The following is a 22,936-nucleotide window of genomic DNA, read 5'->3' as shown; positions in this document are numbered from 1 at the left end:
TGTGCCTTTAATAAAAGCTATGTGAGTGACAAACTGAGCTAGAACCCGTGGAATTCTTCCTGGAGGGAGTGACACCATGGGGACTCACCAACATTATTTCAGGACTAACCCTACCCCTCTGCCAGCTATGTTATTTTTGGAACACAACAAATGCCACTCTTCTTTCCTAGCAGTACATATACAATGTGGGGGGAATGCTGATGATTTTTTTTGCTTTTTCCTAACATTAGATACCTGCATTTTGTAAAGGACAAAAAAAGCAGACTGAACAGGAGCGAAGTCAGACTATTCTGAATGCAATGCAGACTACATATTATCAACAACTACATTTTATTCCTATACATTAGGAAAGCTTGCGGAGGATTTGCTCATTTAAAATCCAGCAATAACATTATTTATACAGTACGTAACTGTTTTAGGAATTGATTGGATTTTATTCATTCACATGGATAGTTTTGAGAGGAGCAATTATAGAAGTTGTGACTACATTGGCAACTTGATTTGCAGCCTCCTTTATGCTTCTGCTTGGATTAGGTAGCCATACAAAGACCACAGATTGTTTTACTGCCATAGCCAGACTGGCCCTTCAATCAGATGCAGTTTAACCCACGCCACAGTCTCCCTCTCTTAGATTTTGCTCTCTGTTGATTTATGGCTGTCTTTCTATTGTTCATTGTAAAGCCAGTGGGCTCTTTAAAGGGTAACATGGTGCTAGGGAAAGGGGGTAGCTTCCCAAAGTTCTCTATAATGTACAAACACATACACACATACCACAGAAACATAGTAGTCTGTGGTTGCTTGTCAGATTTGCTTCTATTTCATATTGATTGGTGGTGGTGGTAGTTGTTTTGTCTGTGCATAGATGATAGCTCTATCAATGCAGTGATCTAGGGCTAAATTTGGTAGTTTATTAAAGCAAATACTTCAAAGTGACCAGAGAGAAAGATTGCCAGCGTAGGTGTTCCTGCTATCCAGAGAATTGTGCCCAGCTTAATATATAACCAGAATACTACCTCCATCCTTTTAGAGCAGGGGTCCCCAACCCCTGGTCCACGGCCTAGTGCCAGTCCATGGGCTTCACAGGACTGGGCTGTGGAGATGGATCTCTGCCCTCCTCATGCAGCATGATGGGTGTGTTGCACTTGCGGTGGGTGTCACATTTGTGGGGGGAGTGTCACACTCACGTACCCCCCACAAGTGCAACATGCTCACCCACAAGCACGGGGTGCTGCTGCCCCCTGCGCATGGAGCCCAGCCCCCAAACCAGTTCCAAAAAGATTGGGGACCACTGTTTTAGAGAACAAAGCAATTGATCACAAAGGGAAAAGTTTGTTTGAATCATTCTGGCTAGAAAAAAAATGAGAAGCCCACAGCAGCAGAGAAAAAGACAACAACTCTGTGTCACAACCAAAAAAAGTCAAAATTCATGAGAATTGGCCTTTGTGTTGCGTGATCACGTTTTTTAAAAGCGAATTTATCTATTTTACACTTGCAGGAAATCCCACAGTATTTGAGCATATAGTCATAGCCTAAGTTTTCAAAGGTATACATGTGTCTCTCTTTGTGTTGTAGAAAACAACAGCTCAGATATTAAAATGGACCATTTCAGCCATTTTGCAAAACAAAACAAAACAACCCCCTGAAACAAACAAACAAACAAACAAACAAACAGACAGACAGACAACCCCCCCCCAAAAAAAACCTAGAAGAGCTCCCACACTCCCTGTTTGTTCATGTTGGCTCAAGGAAAGCATTTTGTATATTGTTTTGCCGAAAAAGGCGGGTGGATTTGAAAAGGAAAATTAAATATCATAAAACCACACAAGGTTTGCAGACAAAATAGTGCAGCTGTACATGTCCTTGATATACTGGGAAGGTTCCTTTCCTGCCCAAATATTATAATGCACTTCTTAAACTAAAGGCTCAGAATGATCACTACTGTGCTTTAGGAAGATAAGCCTAAGGGTGAAAAGCAGCTACATTTGAGGAGGAGATGGAGACATTTCAAGTGAGACTCCAACAGTTAACACAGGATGACTTTCTGCCCAACCTTGGGATCCACTGGGATCCACTGGCTGCCAGAAATAACCTGGACTTTAGATCAATGTGGAAGTTTAATCAGGCAGCTTTGTGAGTTCCTGTGGGAGGGCCACTCCCACCAAAATACGGAACAACAATTCACTAATCAGAAATGCATTTTTCCTTTGTTCCTAAACTTCTTTTTGTACCTGTGCAGATTTCACTTTCTTGTAAATCACACCATCAACCATAATGGGATCATAGTAGAACCATATGGATTTTCGGAATAAGGCTCCTGAAGACTGTGGTACCATTCAGAGGCTGAAGGTATTGTACCATTTGGTTGAATGAGGCATTTGGTCATTTATTTCAGCTCTATGACTCCAGGAATTTGGGGAACATCCCAGAGAAACTGCAGCAAGTGGAAACAGAACATATTTGGACAGATATCAAACACTGCGCTGTCTCTAGACATCTGGCTTGCAGAACTCAAAACAGTAGTGACAGCTGAGCAACCACTTTCTGATCTGCATTTGCTAGCTTTCCCCACCACTCAAAGCGATGACAAATGCATGTCCTTTGAAAAATCAAAATCAAAGAGGCCTATCTTGGTTTTGTGTTCTGTCCAGTTGTAGCCAGTTGTGTGACTACATTCAAAATGAATGCAGGGTAGAAAGGGAAGCAGATTAGGGCAAACTTTAATCAAACTTCTGTTAGCAAACAGGACTGCAACAACTGAGAAGCATCTCAAGGCAGGATCCAAGTAAGCTGGTCCAAGAACGCAGTAATTTGGAACAGCATTGCACAAAAGAATTCTGATGGGTCTATGAGTTTGGTTTTCAGTTAACAGCATAAAAAAAACAGTATTGGCAGTTGATCCCAAGCCAATAACATTCAAGTGGGACTGAAGAAATTAGTCCATCACAGAGTGAAGAAAAATTATTTACACTATACCTGTCAGTTTATTTCTGGTCTGTACCCCTTTCACTCATCAGAAGCCATGAGAATGACCCCCAAATTACGAGGCTGTCAAAAACCTGTTTTCTGAGATTTTAGGTCCAAAACTTGAGAATGAACTCTGAAACCTGGCAGCCCTAGAGTTACGGTCTTCCAGGGACCTCATTCATTTAACTTTTCTCCTACCTCACCACCACCTGATTCCATGTTTTACAACTGCGTATAAATTCTTGATATGTTATATCAAACAAATAAACACAATATTTAGTAACAGAAGAACTATTGAGAACATTTTAAGCTGACTTAAGCCACAGCACCATCAAGTCTCCTGCAAAAAACTGAATTCCTTCTGCTGCCTTCACGATAGCTTAAGCATGTTTACACTGGAATAGGCACTGCTTTATACTGCAAAGAATAATATAGTTTTTAAAGATATAATTTTTAAAAAATGACCATCTATAACATGTATGGAACTGGTCAACCATTCTAGGATTATAAATTGTTCCTCCAAAAAGAACTGAAGGATGCTGTGATGATCAGCATCAGCCTTGCTGGGCTCTAAACAAAGTAAAGCAAAAAGCGTGCTGCTTATATACCGCCCCATAGTGCTTCAAGCACTCACTGGGTGGTTTACAAGTTAGTTATGCAGTCTACATTCCCCCCCCCCCCCAGCAAGCTGGGTACTCATTTTACCGACCTCGGGAGGATAGAAGGCTGAGTCAACCTTGAGCCGGCTTCCTGGGATTTGAACCCCAGGTCGTGAGCACAGTTTTGGCTGCAGTGCAGCAGTTTAACCACTGCGCCACGAGGCTCTAAAGATTGATATGATGGCATTGTCCCTATTTTCCCTCATTGCCTGGGGTCAGCTGGGGTTCGCAGACGCAGTGTAGCGTATTCCTCTTCATCTAATGGATCATTGTCTCTCTGAGGCACACTTTTCTAAGTCCAAGGTCTAGTATGCCTTTTACTTCCTTCTTGCAATTCCTCTGCTCCCTAATCCAGTATCACTGTCAGATACCGTTCTGATTGTCTAGTTGCTGTATGACAGAAGTCACTTCAAGCCAATGACTACTGAGAAACCTCATTCCCAGGAATGTCCAGAGGTTTAAAACCACAATATTTTACCTTCCCTGTTATCTCTTTTCTTGCCATTCATTCCCAGGATCACAGCTTTTCTGACATAAAGCTAATGCAAGTCTATTCTGGCAGCCTTATCAAAAGCAGAAGCTGTCATTATGTACACCTCTAACACTGACAATAATATCTGTATAGTAATAAAAACAGAAGAGTAGCCCACAACTTACACAATTTTATGAATTTAAGAGCAATTAAAATGATGGGATTTACACTCCTCTGGTCATGTAGCAGAACAGGCTTTTGAAAAAGGTTTACAAGGAGATTAAAGGGGAGAAGTGTGGGATTCTCTTGATGATCCAGAGATTCTGATTTGCACCAACTGACAGCTTCTATATTCTGCTCTCTGTGTTTTTTAGACAAAATGAGTACAGTTTCTACCTTTCATAGTGTGAGAAAGTATATGTAAACAGTTAATTACTACAATAAAACACTTCAGGGTGGAAATTACAGTAGATTAATTCACACTGTGCTTAGACATAAGTTCTCGGCCTCCAGCCTCATGCTGAACAAGCTATTAGATACAAGGCACTGTACCACCATCCATGTCCCATCATGTTTTACTGCCACAAAAACGTTGTGTTTGACTTTTAAAAAAACCCACCCTTAATTATGCACTGTGCATGTTGTATAATATTTAATGGCGTTGTATAATTCTTCTTGGGCTTGCAGTAAAAACAGGGGTTAGATATATAAGCAGGAAAATGAAGATCTACTGGTTGCGACCCCTTGTGTATGCACTATTTTTGTAACTATAAATACACCCTGGAAGATAAGAGTTGTAACTGGATGGTGGATGTGTTTCAAGAAAGCAACTGCTGCTGCTCCTACTCCAAGCTCTCATGTCAGCCACAAGGTGGCAATAGAGAGATTCTTGCACAACTTTCTGAGCACACTAGCCAATGTTGAATTGGCATCAATCAAATTATTGCATAATCAGTGTTGTTCAGCACAGCAGTAGCTCCACATTGCCACATCCTCTAGTATGCACTTTATGCCTTCTTTGTACCACATCAGGCTTTAATTTGTGACTATAAAAAGGTGCAACTCTCATGCATCACTCATGTGTTTTATATGATCCAACCATTTCTTAGTTTGACACCCTAGGTGCAAAAAGGTAACAGCTGACAAAATGCATGACAGAACTAGTCTGGAAGGTAGTAGTTCCCACAGAAAATAGTAGAGAATACTGTGGACACATAATATAAACTCCCTCAGTAGTTTAGAGCAGTGGTCCCCAACCTTGGGCTTCCAGATGTTCTTGGACTACAACTCCCAGAAGCCTTCACCATCACCTCTGCTGGCCAGGATTTCTGGGAGTTGAAGTCCAAGAACATCTGGGGGCCCAAGGTTGGGAACCATTGGTTTAGAGCATCAGAAGTCTACAGCAGCTTGGCTGAAAACAGTCTGAGAAAGCATGATCTTTTTAGATAGCTTATTATGCATTACTGCTTTGACTGTGTCTTTACTATTGCTTGTGTTTTCCATTTCTAAGAGGGGTATTTTGTTGCTTCTTTTTAATATTTCAATATTTTAGCTTTAAATATTGCCTTTTAATGATGTATGTCATCTTTGTATACTCATTTTTTTTTCTTAAATGCTGTAAGCCATCTTGGGTCCCTTTCTAAGGAGAAAGGCAGTGTAAAATATTTAAATAACTTCTAGATAAATAAATAACTTCTAGAATCTCCTAGTGAGCAGGTCACGTTTCAAAGCATTGGAAAAGAGGTGGTACTTGGGCATATAACACTTTTCAAGAAGTTGTAATCCAGTGGTTTAGGTATCTTGATCAGTGGTTTAGGTGGCTACAGCACCAGTGGTTGGGAGTTCAATTCCCCACTGGGTTTCCTGTGAGTACAGCCAGCCTGTGTGGCCTTGGGCAAACTGCACCATCCCAAAGTACCACTACCAGAAGAAGAGAAGGTAAACTACTTCTGAGAACTTCCTGCCTGGAAAATCCTAAAAGAGGTCATCAGAAGTCAAAATTGTCTTGACAGTACATCATGATGATGATGATGATGATGATTAGGATTATACTGAATGTTGGGATTTCCAGTTTCACATCTTCTAGAGGGCCATATGCTTCCCACTTCTGATCTAATTATTATCCACTCATCTGCAGCCTACCAACATCTGCTTCAACTTGTGCAGCTCGACTTGTGAACTGGTAATTTAGGAAGAAATGGTACTGTAAAGAAAACCCTTAAAAGGAAAGCGTTGTTATGCTGAATATGGAACATACAGTGAACACAGACCTGAATCCAACTGATAGTCTCATAGAAAGTACGTACATCCATTGAATAAGTGGATTTACATGAAGTGGTGATTTGCCATCATTTGATATAATAGGTCTTGCTGGGACTAGCAACTGGTTTTAAGGCATGCATGCTTTACTTCACCCAGTGTGGTATAGTGGATAGTGTGACCATCCTAGGACTCAGTGAATATGAGTTCAAATCCCCATAATGAAAATTCATTGGATGGGGCATGGAACTGGTAAAATCACTCCTTAAATATCTCACTTACTTTGAGACCTTTTTAGGGCTGCCACAAATCAGTTTTAAACTTGACAGCACATAACACTCACAACATATATGTTCAGCCTTGATGTGTGGTTGTTACTTTGGTTGGAAACAAAATACTGTAATGTATTTCATTTGTAATAAAGCTAAACATTAATATCTAGATTGTTGCAGAGAAGGTACACACAAGGGAGAATATTATTCATAGTCTGTTTTTTTTTATAAAAAATAATGCTTAATCAACTGTGTGCAAACTCACAAAAGCTCAACATTTCTTTCATTATCTCTTCCAGGAATGGGCCAAGGCACTTTTGCTGCCCGCAATGAAGAAAGTTTGTGTTTGTTCATGAGATTTCTCCAAGTTCCATGCACAGAAGCAAACCAGACTGTCAAGTGAATCTGTCTTCCTTACAATGTCCTCCATCTGAGGTGGGAGTAGGCAGTTGTGTTTCCTCCCTATCCCCCCCAACATCTAAAGTGACCACATCACTCTTCCTTGTGGTAGGGCTGCCCTCAAGGGGCTTATACTTCTGCATATATATACAATTCTGCATAGTAGGTAAAAGAAAAAAAATATTTATGACTTAGATTTATTCTTAATTTTTAAAAATTGAACTAAGTTAGGCTGCTTGATCTGGAAACCTACTAGTTATGTCCGCTGGTAGAATCACAGAATCATAGAATGACTGAGTTGGAAAGGGCCTAAAAGGCCATCGAGCTATGTTGGTGCTGTTATACTAGCATAAATGTACAACATGATTCTGGCTTTGGCATTTTAAAATTCCTGTTGCTATCTTATTTTTTTTAAAATAAAAACATAAACGTTTAGGACACATGAACATTCATGTCCCTCTGTCCAACTCTGTCACACAAACAAACACGCACTTGTGTGTGCACATATGCACAAACACATTTCATTGCTGTTGTGGAGGATAAAGGGCACATCTAAAGAACCTGACTGTAGTCAATATTATTATGTTATTATTATTAGGTTTTTTTAATATGCTGCATTTCTCCCAACAAGGGACCCAATAAGCCTTTGAAGCTCATAGGCAAGACCAAAAAAGTGGCCTGGCAACCCCATGGGATATTAAGATGTGATTTCTACATTTAGCTCCCATTTTGCACAAATGGCTGCTATCCCTGTGGCCTACTATATAATTACAAGGAGAACTGATCTGAGGGTTCTCTGAACAGCAGTTTTCTCATTTCATTAGAACTACTAGGTTGCGATATATATCACTAATAGATCAGACACTGCCCTCTCCTTTTAGATGTGTGACATTTATAGGGGTTAATTCTGACTATGATATAACATTTTGCTGGAAGTATTTCTGAAAATGGAGAAACAGGCTGTGAGTCAGAACTGTAGATTATATCCCAGGAACTGGCAAGATGAGATATCTTTTGAAAGAGGATTGGGTCGGTATACAATTGTAACTCATATCCAAAGTGCCCTGTAAAAATCCCCCCCCCCACATTTGTGAATGGCATTTTCTAAAAAGGAAAATACAACTTCAAAATCAATGGGAAATAGTGACAGATTCTGAGAAATTAGTTAGCTGCATATTTATGTTTGTTTGTTTGTTTGTTTGTTTGTTTGTTTATTTATTTATTTATTTATTTATTTATTTATTTAATTTATACCCTGCCTATCTTCTCAGAACGATAGCTCGCTGATAACATAGCAACTCCAAATCACAACATTTATCACTTTAATCCACTTTGCCAAACTCATTCTGCTGCGAAGTATATATTTTTATTATCCTGTCAACTGTTTTAAGGTAATTTAAAAGATGTAGACCTTTTTTAAAAAATGTGTGCACCTCGGTATTTTATCAACTGGTTGCTGGTTTCAGCCGAGTAGGAGTTGCTCAAGTCCTAGGCCTCAAACTCCTACCTTCTGCCTGGTCTGAGTAGTTTAAGTGGATTTTAAAAAAATCTACATATTTATCTTCCAACTGCTTCTTCATAAACTAAATACAGCAATAGACAGTGTTTTTTTTTAAATGTAAGTGCATGCTTCTACAGGAATGTTTGAATACAATGTGTTCTCACCAAAATAGTTCCTCTGATGCTGTATCAGGCAAAATCAACCCAGTACTTTAAAAAGTACATCTGAATTTTCCCCCTCCATCCAGAACAGGACCTTTTGTAATTGTATGTTTGAATGGCAGTTCTGAGCATCAACTCTGGATGGCTATCCTTTTTTTGACACGTCCTTCCATCTGACTAATAAAATCAGTGCTGAATCCTCTACTAATGCTGCCTTTTGAACAACTATGTCATCTTCTGGCAACTGGATTACTCAGAGCCTCAGTGAAGGTGGGGCTTACCAAAGGAGTATTTTTGTAACTAAAGGAGAAGCAGACACAGAACACAAGCAGTCTCTTACCTTTCAGAGCTGGAAAATTACAGAGCAAACTGTAAAATTCCATCACCAGCTCTTTCACTACGGAAGCTGCTTTTTTTTTTTTTTTTGCTGTACAGCTTAAAACCCACACTTCAGAAATTCACGTCATCATCTCTCAATCATCGTTTAGCCCAATCCCTCCCTCCACAATACACATACTTAAAGCTTAGTTTTGTTTTTTAAAATGTTAAGGTTACTTCCCAATAAAAAAATGACCAATGGGATATGGAAGGAAGATATAGTGATTTATGGCTTGAAACTTAACTGATAGCCATAATTGATTCTTGGAATAGAGAATACTAGCAGCTATTTCACAAACACTGATGCCTTCGCAGTTTTTCTCAAAACTGACGGCTTCCAGAATTGCTGACCTACAATGCTATCCTCTCGAGCTAGCACTCCACACTGTTTGTTGATTCTCAACCCCAGACTAGACACATTGCAAGCAAGAAAGGAGAAAACACATTACTGAGGTGTGTGTGTGTGTGTGTGTGTGTGTGTGTGTGTGTTGCATTTCCACTGCCTTCTCATTGACACATAACTGAGATCATCTGATATTTATTTATTTGAATTTTTTTATCTCGCCTTTTCCTTGAAGAGGTTCCAAGACAGCTTACATTAATGAAATACAATATTTAAAGTTGAAGACAATGTGTATATTAACAGTGGTTAACATAATTAAAGGACAATATTTAAAATGATGAAATGCTGAAATGTGACCTCCATTGCCTGTTCAAAGGTAAAAATAAGATGGGATGGGGGAGTGATGTGTGGCTTTGTAAAGAAAGGGGAATGAAGGAGCCCTGTGTGTTAATGTGCATGTTTGGGGTGGGTGGGGACAGATCAAAGGATGTACAAGAGGGATCCTGTCTTATTTGTGAATTAACTTAAATAGTAATACTATTTTAGAATTATCAGATTATAACAGACAAATCTTTTTCAAGATAGCACATAACAGAATTTTAACCCATTAAAGATAATAAAACCATCATAAGAAAAAATAATAAAATCAAAATTTAATAGTTAAAACTAGGCAGCACTACATATATTCAAGTATGGGTCTAACTCATGTTAGATCAAGGGAAAAAGTGAGCCTTCACAGCCTATTTGAAAGCTTGTAATGGTAAGGACCTTGGCTGGAACACAGAGAGAAAACAGGTACCCATCATTATTATGCTACTTTCCTTGCATTTCCTCTTCCAAATTGCCAAATGAGCCTTACATGTTAGTCTTACTTTTCCCTGCTCCTCCTCCTTTGGTTTCATGACATTATCATAATGTCAAGAAAATACATCATTAGACCAGAATGATATGACATTGGGGTCTTCAGCCACATGCCTAGGGTCATTCTGTGGTTTTCATGGTATGTTAATGACATGTCATCATGATGGCATGCACAGTCAATCCAAGGAGAGAGCATATAAATAAACTTGTAGTGAAGATATATGAGTGTACTCAGATTAAGCAGGAAATAGCAAAATTTAGTTCCGGTGTGATTAAGGCAAGGCTTTGATGGTGGAATGGGGGAAACAGCTGGGCATACCACAAGTATGAATGAAAATCTGGTCTGGAGGAGACTGTACCCTTGCACAGATGGTGACACTCATGAAGAACACATCAAGAACATCATCACAGCTTGAAACAGAACATGACAACTTGAACGAAGACAAAATGCAATAGGAAACTATCACCTGAAAACCCACCAAAGTAGTTCATCATGATGCTTCTTGTTGGTTAAAAAGCAACGTGGGACAACATTGAAACATAGGCATATATTATGTATTTTCAACTCCTCAAAATGCTTTGTAAGATGAAATCAAAATGAACCCCATTTCCCCCTAGACTTCCACCAACAGAGTACTATGAGAACCAGAAAGTATGGTAAGCAGATCTGTGTTTACTCAAGACCTTCTACGTTCCAAAGTTGTTTGAGAGCAGTTTTGCATTTCCTTAGCTCACTTTTTAAAGTTCAGCATTACCATGTGGAAATGCTGGCTTTTGAAACCCTGAGGTTCTGCCAAAAGATCGGTGTGTTTCTTCATATCCTACCTCCCTGGCTACATAAATCATTTCACATAACCCCATTTAGCCTTCACCAATGTGGTGCTTTTGAAATGTGTTGGATGACAGCTTCCACAGCCATACTGACTGGGGAATATGAAAACTGTCAAACAACACAACTGCCACAGGAGTCAAACATTTCAAAAACCAGCTATGTCCTGTGAAATTCTTAAATTAATGCAGCCTAGAGATTACCTCATACAGCCTTTTGACTGAGTTTCCTCATATAATGGAAGAGTACACATAGTAATGGTATACATCAGGTTTCAATATCATTGCCCAAATTACTTAGGTTCTTTTAAAAGGCACTGGTACCTTTAAGTAGATACCTCATGCCCTGATGTTTGCTTTTTAGATTTTTTTGGTGGTTTTACTGAAGCATTAAAAACCATTTGAGAGGTCCCAGAGAAGCCTGGGCCTTTGAAATGCCTTTCACCGGAAATACAAATTAGTCCATTTTAAATGACATCTAGGGTTGCATCTAGACCTCAGAATTTAAGCAGCTGCTGTAACTGCGTTATATTGCCATTGTCTGTCATTTTACAGAGTGCTTCAATATTTGGATTCTCTTCTTAATGCTAGCTTTTACAATCGTAAAGCTTGGGTGGCTTTATTGGACTTTCTAGAGTAATTAACTGTGAAATAAAACTTGAAAACCAATTTCATCCTGAAAACTTAAAGCCAGTAGTAGGTGTTACTTTTAAAATATTAGATGTTATATGAGAGTACTTGGAATGTGCCACAGAGGAATAGACTCAAGTTAGCAATACTACTGTGGTGGCTGGTATTCTAAGTTGAGGAAAAATATATACACTATGTTGAGAAGTCAAAATAGAATAATTATTTATAGAAACTTTATGCTGCATTTTCCAACCCAACAACTAAAAGCAAGCATGCTGAAAATATCATGACTAATAAATATGTGGCACAAGGTTTCTTCTTAAATGATACGGTCCTTCCGATACTAACCTGTATGCAAGATACTATAGGCAACACAAAGAAGTGACACAGACTCTTTCTCACAAGAGTTTAAAATTATAATTGACAGATTGAATAGAAGTGGGTGTGGAGGGAGAAAGATGTCTGGCTCCAAATTTTATGGTACTTTAGGAAAGGAAACTCCTTCCAGCAAAGGGAGAGGGAAAGTAGTGAGTCCCAGGGATACTAGAAACAAGACCTACGTACATAGTTATGGAACAGAATATCTAGATATGTTCTAGAATCTTAAATTCTGGACCAGTTCTTCTCATCTTTCCTCAGCCATCAGTCCAAACTGTTGCATGGCTAGGAAAATAGAAACCTTCACTTGGTGAAAGGTTATGGACAAATGCAACATTTTGTAATGGGATAACTATAATCTTGCAGGTTCCAGATCATGTATCTAAAAGCTAATTGTATTTTAGGCTTAAATACAAAGCTATAAATACTCAACTATCCAACAAACTGCAATAGAGCACAGACAGAGTTCTGACTCCTGTCCTCTGAAGATGCCGGCCACAGAAACTAGCAAAACATTAGGAAGAAAACCCTTAGGAACACAGCCAAACAGCCCGGAAAACCCACAACAACCATTAAATACAAATGGTTCTACATTGCTTTATGGCTTTATATTTTCCCCTTTAATTGATTCTGATTTCTCATGGATTGTGTCTTCATCTGATAGACTTGATTCCCTGTCTAATAATAATAATTATGTGCTGCTAAGTCAATTCTGATTTATGGCAATCTTTTTCAGGGTTTTCCAGGCAGAGAATACGAGTGGTTGAAATGACTAGATAGGCGGGGTATAAATACAATAAATAAATAAATAAAAATAAATAAAGTGGTTTGCCATTTCATTCTTCTAGGGACATCCTGGGATTGTGCAGCTTGCCCAAGGCCACACAGGCTGGCTCTACTTGCAGGAGGCACAGTGCAAAATTGAACTCCCAGTCTCTGGCTCTGCATCCAGATATCTAAACCACTGAGCTTTCCAGCCAGCTGATTCCCCCTTTACCAGTTATGATTTTAATATATCTTTCAGTTTTATTGCTCTTGCACCCACTCACCCACTGAGGCAAATGGACAATTTCATTTCATCCCAGGATGCTCTGACTTCATGTATGGCTTGTGATACTCTTGATATGCTTGCACAAAGCTCTGGGCTGTATTATCAGTCAAGGCAGAAGCAACCAAGTCAGAAGCTGTGCATCTGGTTTCAAATGTGGCTGGCCCATGTTTAGGAGAAGCAGAACAAATTTGTGCAATAAAGGTGATATTGTCTGTGGGATTCTAGCCCATGTCATGTTTGTTATTGCTGGTGCTGACAAAGTGTGTTGTCCCCTTATGTATGGGATGGGTAGGAAGGAGTTATAGCTACTCCCAAGCACATAAAAGGCCATCTGTATAACAAAGAGGCCTGTGGGCAGGCAGCAATCAAGCGCCCTTGCTCTTTTACACTGCCTCCTTAGTCTTGTCTGCTTCATTACCAACTACACATACCATATGCCATATTACTTGGACTGTCCCTCAGTGTCTATGATTATAAACAAGTCGGCTGATTTTGGTAATGGTAATCCAAAAAATGAACTTTTCTAAACTTTTGTATGAATGTTTTGGAGCCATATTTCCCCCCCCCCTCTTGTCTCTGTCTCTCTGTCTGTCTGTCTGTCTGTCTGTCTGTCTCTCTCTCTCTCTCTCTCTCTCTCTCTCTCTCTCTGTGTGTGTGTGTGTGTGTGTGTGTGTGTGTGTGTGTGTGTGTGTGTGTGTGTGAGAGAGAGAGAGAGAGAGAGAGAGAGAGAGAGAGAGAGAGGGAGGGAGAGAGAGTTATGAGTTTAATCCTCAAATATTATATAAAGTTTCCTGGGAACACATACTACTGAGCTTGCTGGGTATTGAATAGATGTTCACAGAATTGCATTGTAAATGCTTAAAAATACTTTGAATAGATATAACATACAGTATATTACAGAAGTGAGTACACCCCCTCACATTTCATCAATATTTTAGTATAACTTTTCATGTGACAACACTGAAGAAATGACACTTGGTTACAATGTAAAGTAGTGAGTATACAGCTTGTGTAACAGTGTAAATGTGCTGTCCCCTCAAAATAATGCAACGCACAGCCATTAATGTCTAAACCACTGGCAACAAAAGTGAGTACAGCCCTAAGCGACAATGTCTAAATTGGGCGCAAAGTGTCAATATTTTGTGTGGCCACTATTATTTTCCAGCACAGCCTTAACCCTCTTGGGCACAGGGTTCACCAAAGCTTCACCGGTTGCCACTGGAGTCCTCTTCCACTCCTCCATGATGACATCACAGAGCTGGTGGATGTTAGAGACCTTGAACACCTCTACCTTCTGTTTGAGGATGCCCCACAGATGCTCAATAGGGTTTAGGACTGGAGACACGCTTGGCCAATCCATCACCTTTTTCCTCAGCTTCTTTAGCAAGGCAGTGGTCATTTTGGAGGTGGGTTTGGGGTCATTATCTTGTTGGAATGCTGCCCTGCAGCCCAGTCTCCACAGGGAACGGATCATATTCTGCTTCAGTATCCCGCAGTACATGTTGGCATTCATAGGTTCCCTCAATGAACTGTAGCTCCCCAGTGCTGGCAGCACTCATGCAGCCCCAGACCATGAGACTCCCACCACCATGCCTGACTGTAGGCATGGCACACTTGTCTTTGTACTCCTTACCTGGTTGCCAACACACACTCTTGGTACCATCTGAACCAAATAAGTTTATCTTGGTCTCATTAGACCACAGGACATGGTTCCAAAAATCCATGTCCTTAGTCTGCTTGTCGCAGCAAACTATATGTGGGCTTTTTTGTGCATCATCTTTAGAAGAGGCTTCCTTCTGGGATGCCAGCCCTGGAGACCAATTTAATGCAGTGTGCAGTGTATGATCTGAGCACTGACAGGCTGACCTCCCCACTCCTTCAACTTCTGCAGCAATGCTGGCAGCATTCATATGTCTATTTCCCAAAGCCAACCTCTGGATAAGATGCTGAGCATTGGCACTCAACTTCTTTGGTCAACCATGGTGAGGCCTGTTCTGAGTGGAACCTGTTCTGTTAAACCACTGTATGGTCTTGGCCACTGTGCTGCAGCTCAGTTTCAGGCTTTTGGCAATCTTCTTACAGTCTAGGCCATTTTTATGTACAGTAACAATTCATTTTTTCAGATCCTTAGATAGTTCATTACCATGAGGTGTCATGTGGAACTTCCAGTGACCAGTCTGAGTGAGAGTGATAACACCTGCTTCCCTTCACACCTGAGACTTGTGACACTAACGGGGTCTCATAACATCAGGGAGGGAAAATTGCTACTTGGGCCCAAATTGGACATTGTCACTTAGGGGTGTACTCACTTTTGTTGCCAGCGGTTTAGACATTAATGGCTGTGTGTTGTATTATTTTGAGGAGACAGCACATTTACACTGTTATTCAAGCTGTATACTCACTGCTTTACATTGTAGCCAGGTGTCATTTCTTCAGTGTTGTCACATGAAAAGATATACTAAAATATTTATGAAATCTGAGGGGGTGTACTCACTTCTGTGATGTACTGTATAAGATTTAAACTCTAAAGAACTCAAAAGATTGGCAGAATGGAGGGATCAAATATGTGCACTTTTCAACTTTTAGTCAAAGTGATAGCAGATAGTGGCTCCTTATTGGTCATTCTACTTTTGTTTCCTTCACCTGCTTAATTTGTCACCACTGCCAATGAAAGTCTTTTATTGAAATGACTTTTGACTGAGAAAGAGTGGCTCCCTTTTCCAGCTATGGGTGTTTGGGTTGGTTTTGTAAGCTAACTCACACAGAGACAAAAATCACAAAGTCTTCAGAGGGAGGCACAGCTTGGAAAAGTTACTTCTGAAAGTAGAACTCCCAGAATCCTCCAATAGCATAAGATGGCTATACTACCTGGGGTACTGGGGGGCATCTCACATTCCTCATCCCTGAAGGATAGTGTGGTAATAGGTAGCATGCAGAAGCTCAACATTTCTAATTCATCCTCTTATTTTCAGTAGAGTGCTAATATTATTAAATATCAACTGCAGGAGCAGAAGTGCCTCTAGAGAGAGGGTTCCCATACTACTACAGTACCAGTGAAAAGACAATGTGCAGCTATACTCTTTCTCCTCATGAAAAACAAGATTTAGAATTCATGAGAAAGCATGGGATGGTTGAAAATACAAAACAGATCATATTTGCCTCCTGTTAATTCCATGTTGATACAGGCTGGTCACACAGTAAAAGCCTGGTTTGGAAGCACCCCAAATTTATGGACAAAATCATAAATAAGTAGACAGAAGAAAGTGTGGAAAAGGGAAGTGTAAATAGACTCTTTTTGCATGGTAATTTTCAAAAACAGATTAGGATAGGTCATAAACCCTAAAGCACTTGGGAGAAGATATACACTTGCTTCAGTAAGCTCAGAGTAGTGCCCTTTTCTGGGGACACAGACCAGATCAGGAAAAGAAACTGGAAATGGGAAGAACTCCTGGTATAACTATTGACTTTGGAGGTTGCAAACAGCAACACACACTGATCTGCATAAACAGTGATTTCACAATGCATGTGCTGTTCAAGCAGGTTAGTATGAAAGCTGCTGCAATGAAATATAAACCATCTATCCAACTGACTAAGCACACTTCTTCTGCTTGGCTTGGTCTCCCCTCTGAAGACTTGGAAGAAGTGTCTCATATGGAGATTCCATTGTACCCACAGCATACTGGTGAGAAAACAAAGGTTTTTTCCCCTCACCAATAGTAAGATATTTGTCTTTTGAGATGCTTGCCTTTTACTATTGCTGAGCAGCCTGGGACTGTGTGTGCTGCTATGATCTGTATTCAAGAATCTCTGCTTTCTCTTATTTCGTTACAAGGAAGAACCAACATAGACTGAAATGGCAGAACTTAGTCTTGGCCTTACTATTCTGCTCCAGAAAAAACAGAATATGACTGGTTATATTCTAGGATTGCAAGGCAGTCTGGCCCAATGTTTCAAAAACTGTGGCTTATCCAAAGCACATACAGTATAACAATGTAACTGTCTTTCTAAACTGGAGCAGATATCTGAAAAGCAATTAATGTAAGGTTAAGAAAATCCCACAAGGTGTTAATTCCCTGAAGACAAACCAGCAAAGAGACAGAGGCGGATGTGGGTGATCACAACAGACAAGAGTGGAGAGATAACGAAGGCAACATTGCCTCGGGTGTCTGAAAGGTTACTCCTGAAGAGGCAAACTAATTACATGATATTAAATTCTTTAGCTTATAGACAAACAAAGGGTTCCTTCCAACCTCCTCTTTTATATCTTCAGTGGTCCCCTCCCCTTTTTCTTCTGCAGCTTTAATGTGGCGGAATACTCCCCTTTCAAGTTTGCAGTCAGCCCATTTGCTACTAAACATTGACCTTGATGTGGACTAATTAGGATTGCAATAGTCAAATGGTACAGGTTGGGAGTTCGGAAACTTTGTGGGTATAAAAGGTGCCTTTGAACATAACAGCCATTTACACTTTCATGCTCTTATCCCTGGAGTTCAGGGAGGAAAAAAGAAATACAAACTAATAAAGAGAACTTCATTTAGTGGCTTTCTACACACATGGCAGATTACCATCCCACAAATCCTTATTCAGGACACCAAATGAAATGGAACTGGATTCTTTTAAATTCCAATATAAATCATGATTTTTAAAAAAATCTTTTGTTAATAAGTAGACCTCTGATGATCTAAAGACATCCTGGTTCATTTTATTGACTTAGAAAAAGTAAATGTTATATCAAATGCGACCTTCATCATTTAGCAGATGAGGTCACCTTGGGGTGGGAGCTGGGGGGAATGATATCAAGGAAAGCAGTGCAAAACTCCCTCCAGAGTTCAGCCTTGATTTGCAAGGTAAAAATAAGGTCTTCCAGTATGCTATAAAGCAGTGTGTGTGTTTTTTCCAAAGAAAGAAAATCACTACTACTGTGACAGTTCTACATACATTAAACAAAATTAAAAGTCTCTCAAACTCAAGATTAAACCTGGCAGACTAAGCCATTGATTTAAAGTGATTCTTGCCAAAAACAGTGGAATACTTTCTGTAAGAGAAGTGGCAGACTGGAAAAGGAAGGAAAACTTTGTAAATAAATTTCTCTTTTTTTAAATTGTCAATTCTACACAATCACTGATCTTTCGACATATGCTCCAGCTGAGAAAGGCTGCCACAACTGCATTTTAGCCATTGCATGGTAATCCCTTTACAATCCCTTTTTAGATGAGCTATTCACCTGGCATAAAACAGATGCTTTCTTCCCAGAGTTCACTTTTAGACGAGCAGTTTCCAGTAGGACTGGAAGAGCTATCAGGAACTAAACACTTGGGTAAAAATAGTTAAATCGTAGGGCAAACACTGCAACAAGTCTAAGCTCATCTTGAAATTCAGGGGTAAGGTGCTCCTCCATTTCTGCTTGGATCACAAACCATCCTTGAAGTGAAATCAGTTACAGTGAGACTTACAGGAAGAGGACACAATATACTGCCTACTATATGTAGCAGCACAAGACACAAGTGAGGAAACAAGCATCTCTAGCACCTTTAGAGAAGTAAATAATGAACCTTTCTCAGGTTGATTTCTGTTGGTTACCCAGCCCTGGGCCTGAAGCCAGAAGTTAGCGAACTTTGGATGTTGAAGACCCAAATTTACATCCATGCCCATGTACTTCTCACACAGAAAGTTGCTCTGAGGTTAAAAGCAGATAAGGATATATTACATCCTACTCAAGCCCTTGGGGTAGGGTGGGAGGATATGTGAGTAGAAAAATCATTTAGCTGTGAGAAACTGCTGTGAGCTTTGCCTCTTTCCTTGCCCAGCCTAAAATTCTGCTGGCAGAATAGGCAATGAAAGGTTAAGATGGTGTAGCAGATTATCCAGGGTACTAAATTTATTCCAGGAGGTGCAGATAGGGCATTACCATTATTTTAAGCCATGGTGGATGGACTTCAGATTTGCACTTTCTATTTTTCTCCATAACCTCAAAAAGATTACTTTAATTAAAGCATGGTTTAAAAAAACACACATTTATAATTAAATAATTCAGATGCCATGAGTTTATTCTGAATACCAGAACTGAATGGGATTCCAATGCTTCCACACAAATATTCACTCATGGAAACTGCAAGGTTTTGTTGTTGCTGTTGTTGTTTTAGCAGTATAATTCTGGGTGGGTGGAGCAAGCCATTTCATTTCTGCTATTCTTAAAAGGAGAGGGAATTCTAATGTTCTTGCCAATCTACCATAAACAACTCCCCATTTTAAAGAGAGGTGAAAATATTTTTCTTTTGGTAAATGCAATTTTCCACATGATGAAGACATTAAAGCCCTGTCTGAATACTATCCACACATAATAATGTATGTAGTTGGGGAATGTGGCATCATGGTGTTAGGTTTTCATCTCCATTCTCCTACTCCCCATTAATTGTGTGCTCATTTTACTGACTCACAGCATTTTCAAATATTCTTGATTCACTAGGTCTGCTGAATATTTGGGGAAGAGCTCTCCATGCATATAGCTTTATGACAAACATGCTTACTGTCTCCATTTTTGGCATTGGTAAATGCAGATAACTTATAATAACAAAGGATATAACCTCAAATCCCTGGAAGGAAGTTCAGTTGTAATCTATGAGAATTCTAAAATAAATTTATCTAGTGGCAGAGTGTACAAATATTTCTGATTTAAATATTCTCACCCTGCGTCCAAAGTTTAAAGTAAAAAAGTTTATACATGTACCCCTTCCCATATCTGGTACCATATAGGAGATCATCCCTCTCTCATCCAGAATATGCCACCACTGCTAAAGCCTGCAGTAGGTGGTATACTTCAATTTCGGCAGTGGTTTGCAACCTTTGCTCTTCCAGAGAAAAACTTTGCAGAAACCATGGATAACGAGACAAATAAATGGGTTCCAGATCAAATACAGTAAAGCCTAAACTTTCATCACAAGCTGAAATGACTGAGCTGAGGCTACTGTACTGTAGCTATATTATGGGAAGACAAGACTCTTGAAAAAGATAATAATTGTAGAAAAATTGAAGTAGCAGGCAGTAGGAAAAGAGGAAGATCTATCACAAGATGGATTGATCCAGTAAAGAAGCACAGCTTTGAGTTTACAAGACCTGAGCACTGCTAATAATAATAGGGTATTGGGGGGAGAGAGAAGGTCAATCATTCACAGGGTTGCCATAAGCTGGAAGTGATTTGATAGCATATAACAATAACATGACTTACTTGCTTTTTACACACATCATACCACATGATAACTGAATAACAGCAAAAGGAAAAAAATAGCACAGTCTTCCCCAGTTTAATGCCCTCAGATATCTTGTACTACAACTCCCATTATCCTCTGCCATCATTGCCAATTGCTCCTTGGTTGAAGGCAGATGCCATGTTGGAGAAAGTTACTCTAGGTCTATAATAATTTAGCATGTTATTGTGTTTATAATGAAATAGATTTGCACTCTAAAAAACCAACACTGCTTTTTGCCCCCACTAAAATATATAACCAAGTTAGCTAAAGACTTGAGTTGGTTTTCCTTCCAACAAATTAAATGCAAAAGGGCACATTCATCTCCCCTTTTCAGAGTGCTGATATATCTGAATCTCTGAGTTTCAGGTAATGCAGAGATGCTTGATGGCAAAAGCAGACAATTACCATGTTCTGAGAGCATTTAAAAGATTTGGGCCTCAGAGCAAAATGCTGTTTACTGAAGAATGAATGTGCCACTTAGATTTAACACTGTCAAATATATTTGAATTGAAACATTCTGGATAATAGCCATCAGTGGACTCTGAGAAAAGTTTATAGGAGTGAGATAACATCAAGCTTCTGTCTGCACTTCATTACTTCAGGGCCTTTGCTATGTTTTAGAACAAGAAAATGCAAGTACAAACAGAGATATTATTATTGCATATGCTTTTATGTTCACCTTCTGCAGTATTTAATCCCTTCTCTCTGAACAGCATAATTGTCCATTTGCTCTGGACCACCCTGTCAACACTCATTGCGACATTCAGCAACTACATGGAAAGAGTTCTAGCGCCAGTTTGTCCCCTCTGAGAATCTGGCCCATCAAGGCACAGCAGACATCAAGGTTGCAGATCCTCTCTGTGCTGAACAGCAGCTGAAGCTTGGTGCAAAGGGCATATATTTAGAACGAACAAATAAGTTGTCTTTAAGCAGCTGCTCAGTATAGCAGGTTGTACTGCACAGAGGAAGTGAACAAAATTTACTGTGTTATACACCAAAATCTACTCTTGAATCAAAATTTCTTCATTTCAGTGGTCTAATCTAGATGGGGCAATGAGTAAAAGAACCATTGACTGGTGCTGGAGTCTAGAAACTCTTGTTAATCTGCTGCAATTTATCCATATAGCTACTCTTGAGTTGGGTTCTGTTCACCTATATTACAGAAACTTAAAATGCAAAAATACCAACTACCAAGACTTAAAATATTTGGAGATTTCAAGAACATCCTCAAAAATTGAAATGATTTTGAGATTTAAAAGACATTCCCAAGAACTGAAATGATTCCAGAAAGCAACATTCTTGTCTTTGCAGGGCAATTTTACTCTCAAGGAGTTAAGAATGGGTGAAGCTGTTGCAAGCAAGCTGAAGAAGGAAAATAGCAATGGGGCATCCCGTTTATTTTAAGCAGCAGAATAAAAATACACATTTAGAGTAAGACAAGTTCAATGGACACAATTCCTGACTAATCTTTGAATAAGAGACCGCTATATCAGGAAATAAGTGTGATCAGGAAGCATTTCTTCCACCTTCTTTTTATAAGCTCACTGGGTCTTCTTCCAAAATTATGACAATTTTGTGCTGTGCCCTTTTTTTTCTGGAAATGTCTTTAACAAGGCCTTCATTGTCTCAGGCAGGTGTGAAACTAGAACTGATTCACAGCCAACAATCCTGATATCAGAGCCAGCTCTTGAGCTGAAAACATGCACCAACCATCCAGTAATACCAACATAGTCAGCCAGAGACTCAACAATTTAAGGCTTAAGAGAGAGAGAGAGAGAGAGAGAGAGAGAGAGAGAGAGAGAGAGAGCATAAATCAGATGATGATGTGCTAGCTAACAGTCAGCTTCTTCAGCAGATGCCTGCAGACTGTCTGTGCAGATCAAACCCTGCCTGTTTGGGTTACGGAAACAGAGGCTGGGTGGAGCAACTAGTTCAAACACATCTCTGTTGGCCCTGTCTTGTCTCAACCTTCCTCTTGCATATGCTTTTGTGAGCCTCTTTTATTCACAGGTATGGCAGGGAATGTTTAATGTACAAATACAGGAGGGATCACATGTACCTGCATTTTGTGATTGCTTTCTAAAAATCACAATAGGTTATTACTTTATTAACCTGTAATACACTTATAGCTTGGTTAAATCCATGAATAGTGTGAAAGAGAAATACTAAACCTTAAACATAGCTGTGAAAGTGAACTGGTGTGAAAAGAAACTAGTGTTGATATCCAGTGGGAATTCTCCCTTTTCTGAAGTTAATAGTAGTGGTATGGTGGTAAATTTCAAAGTGCATGATAGTCTCCAGAGGCTGGCAGGCCCCACAGCCACATTATGACAGTCCCCATAGCCACAATAGTAAGGAGAGTTTAGCAGTATTGAATCATATCAACAAACCAACTTCAGCACTTCCATCTCCAACAATGTTAGAGTTTTAATTGCCCAGTTCTAGATCAAGCCACCTCAAATACTTTGAATCATGTGTTGCCTAGCTCATAGTAACATAATGTTCTTAGAAAATCCATCCCCTATCTCAGTAA

At 39.5% G+C, this 22,936-nt stretch overlaps 1 protein-coding gene across 3 annotated transcripts in view; it reads right to left on the bottom strand.

Annotated features, from left to right (window-relative positions):
- Positions 1-22,936, bottom strand: part of RUNX1 (RUNX family transcription factor 1) — a 210,101-nt gene that overhangs the window by 9,655 nt on the left and 177,510 nt on the right. The gene's annotated exons all lie outside the window — the stretch shown is intronic.

This window comes from Pogona vitticeps, chromosome 3 (genome assembly GCF_051106095.1).
Source record: "Pogona vitticeps strain Pit_001003342236 chromosome 3, PviZW2.1, whole genome shotgun sequence".
In the NCBI taxonomy this organism is placed as follows: domain Eukaryota; kingdom Metazoa; phylum Chordata; class Lepidosauria; order Squamata; family Agamidae; genus Pogona; species Pogona vitticeps.
This window is presented reverse-complemented; position numbering and strand designations above follow the sequence as displayed.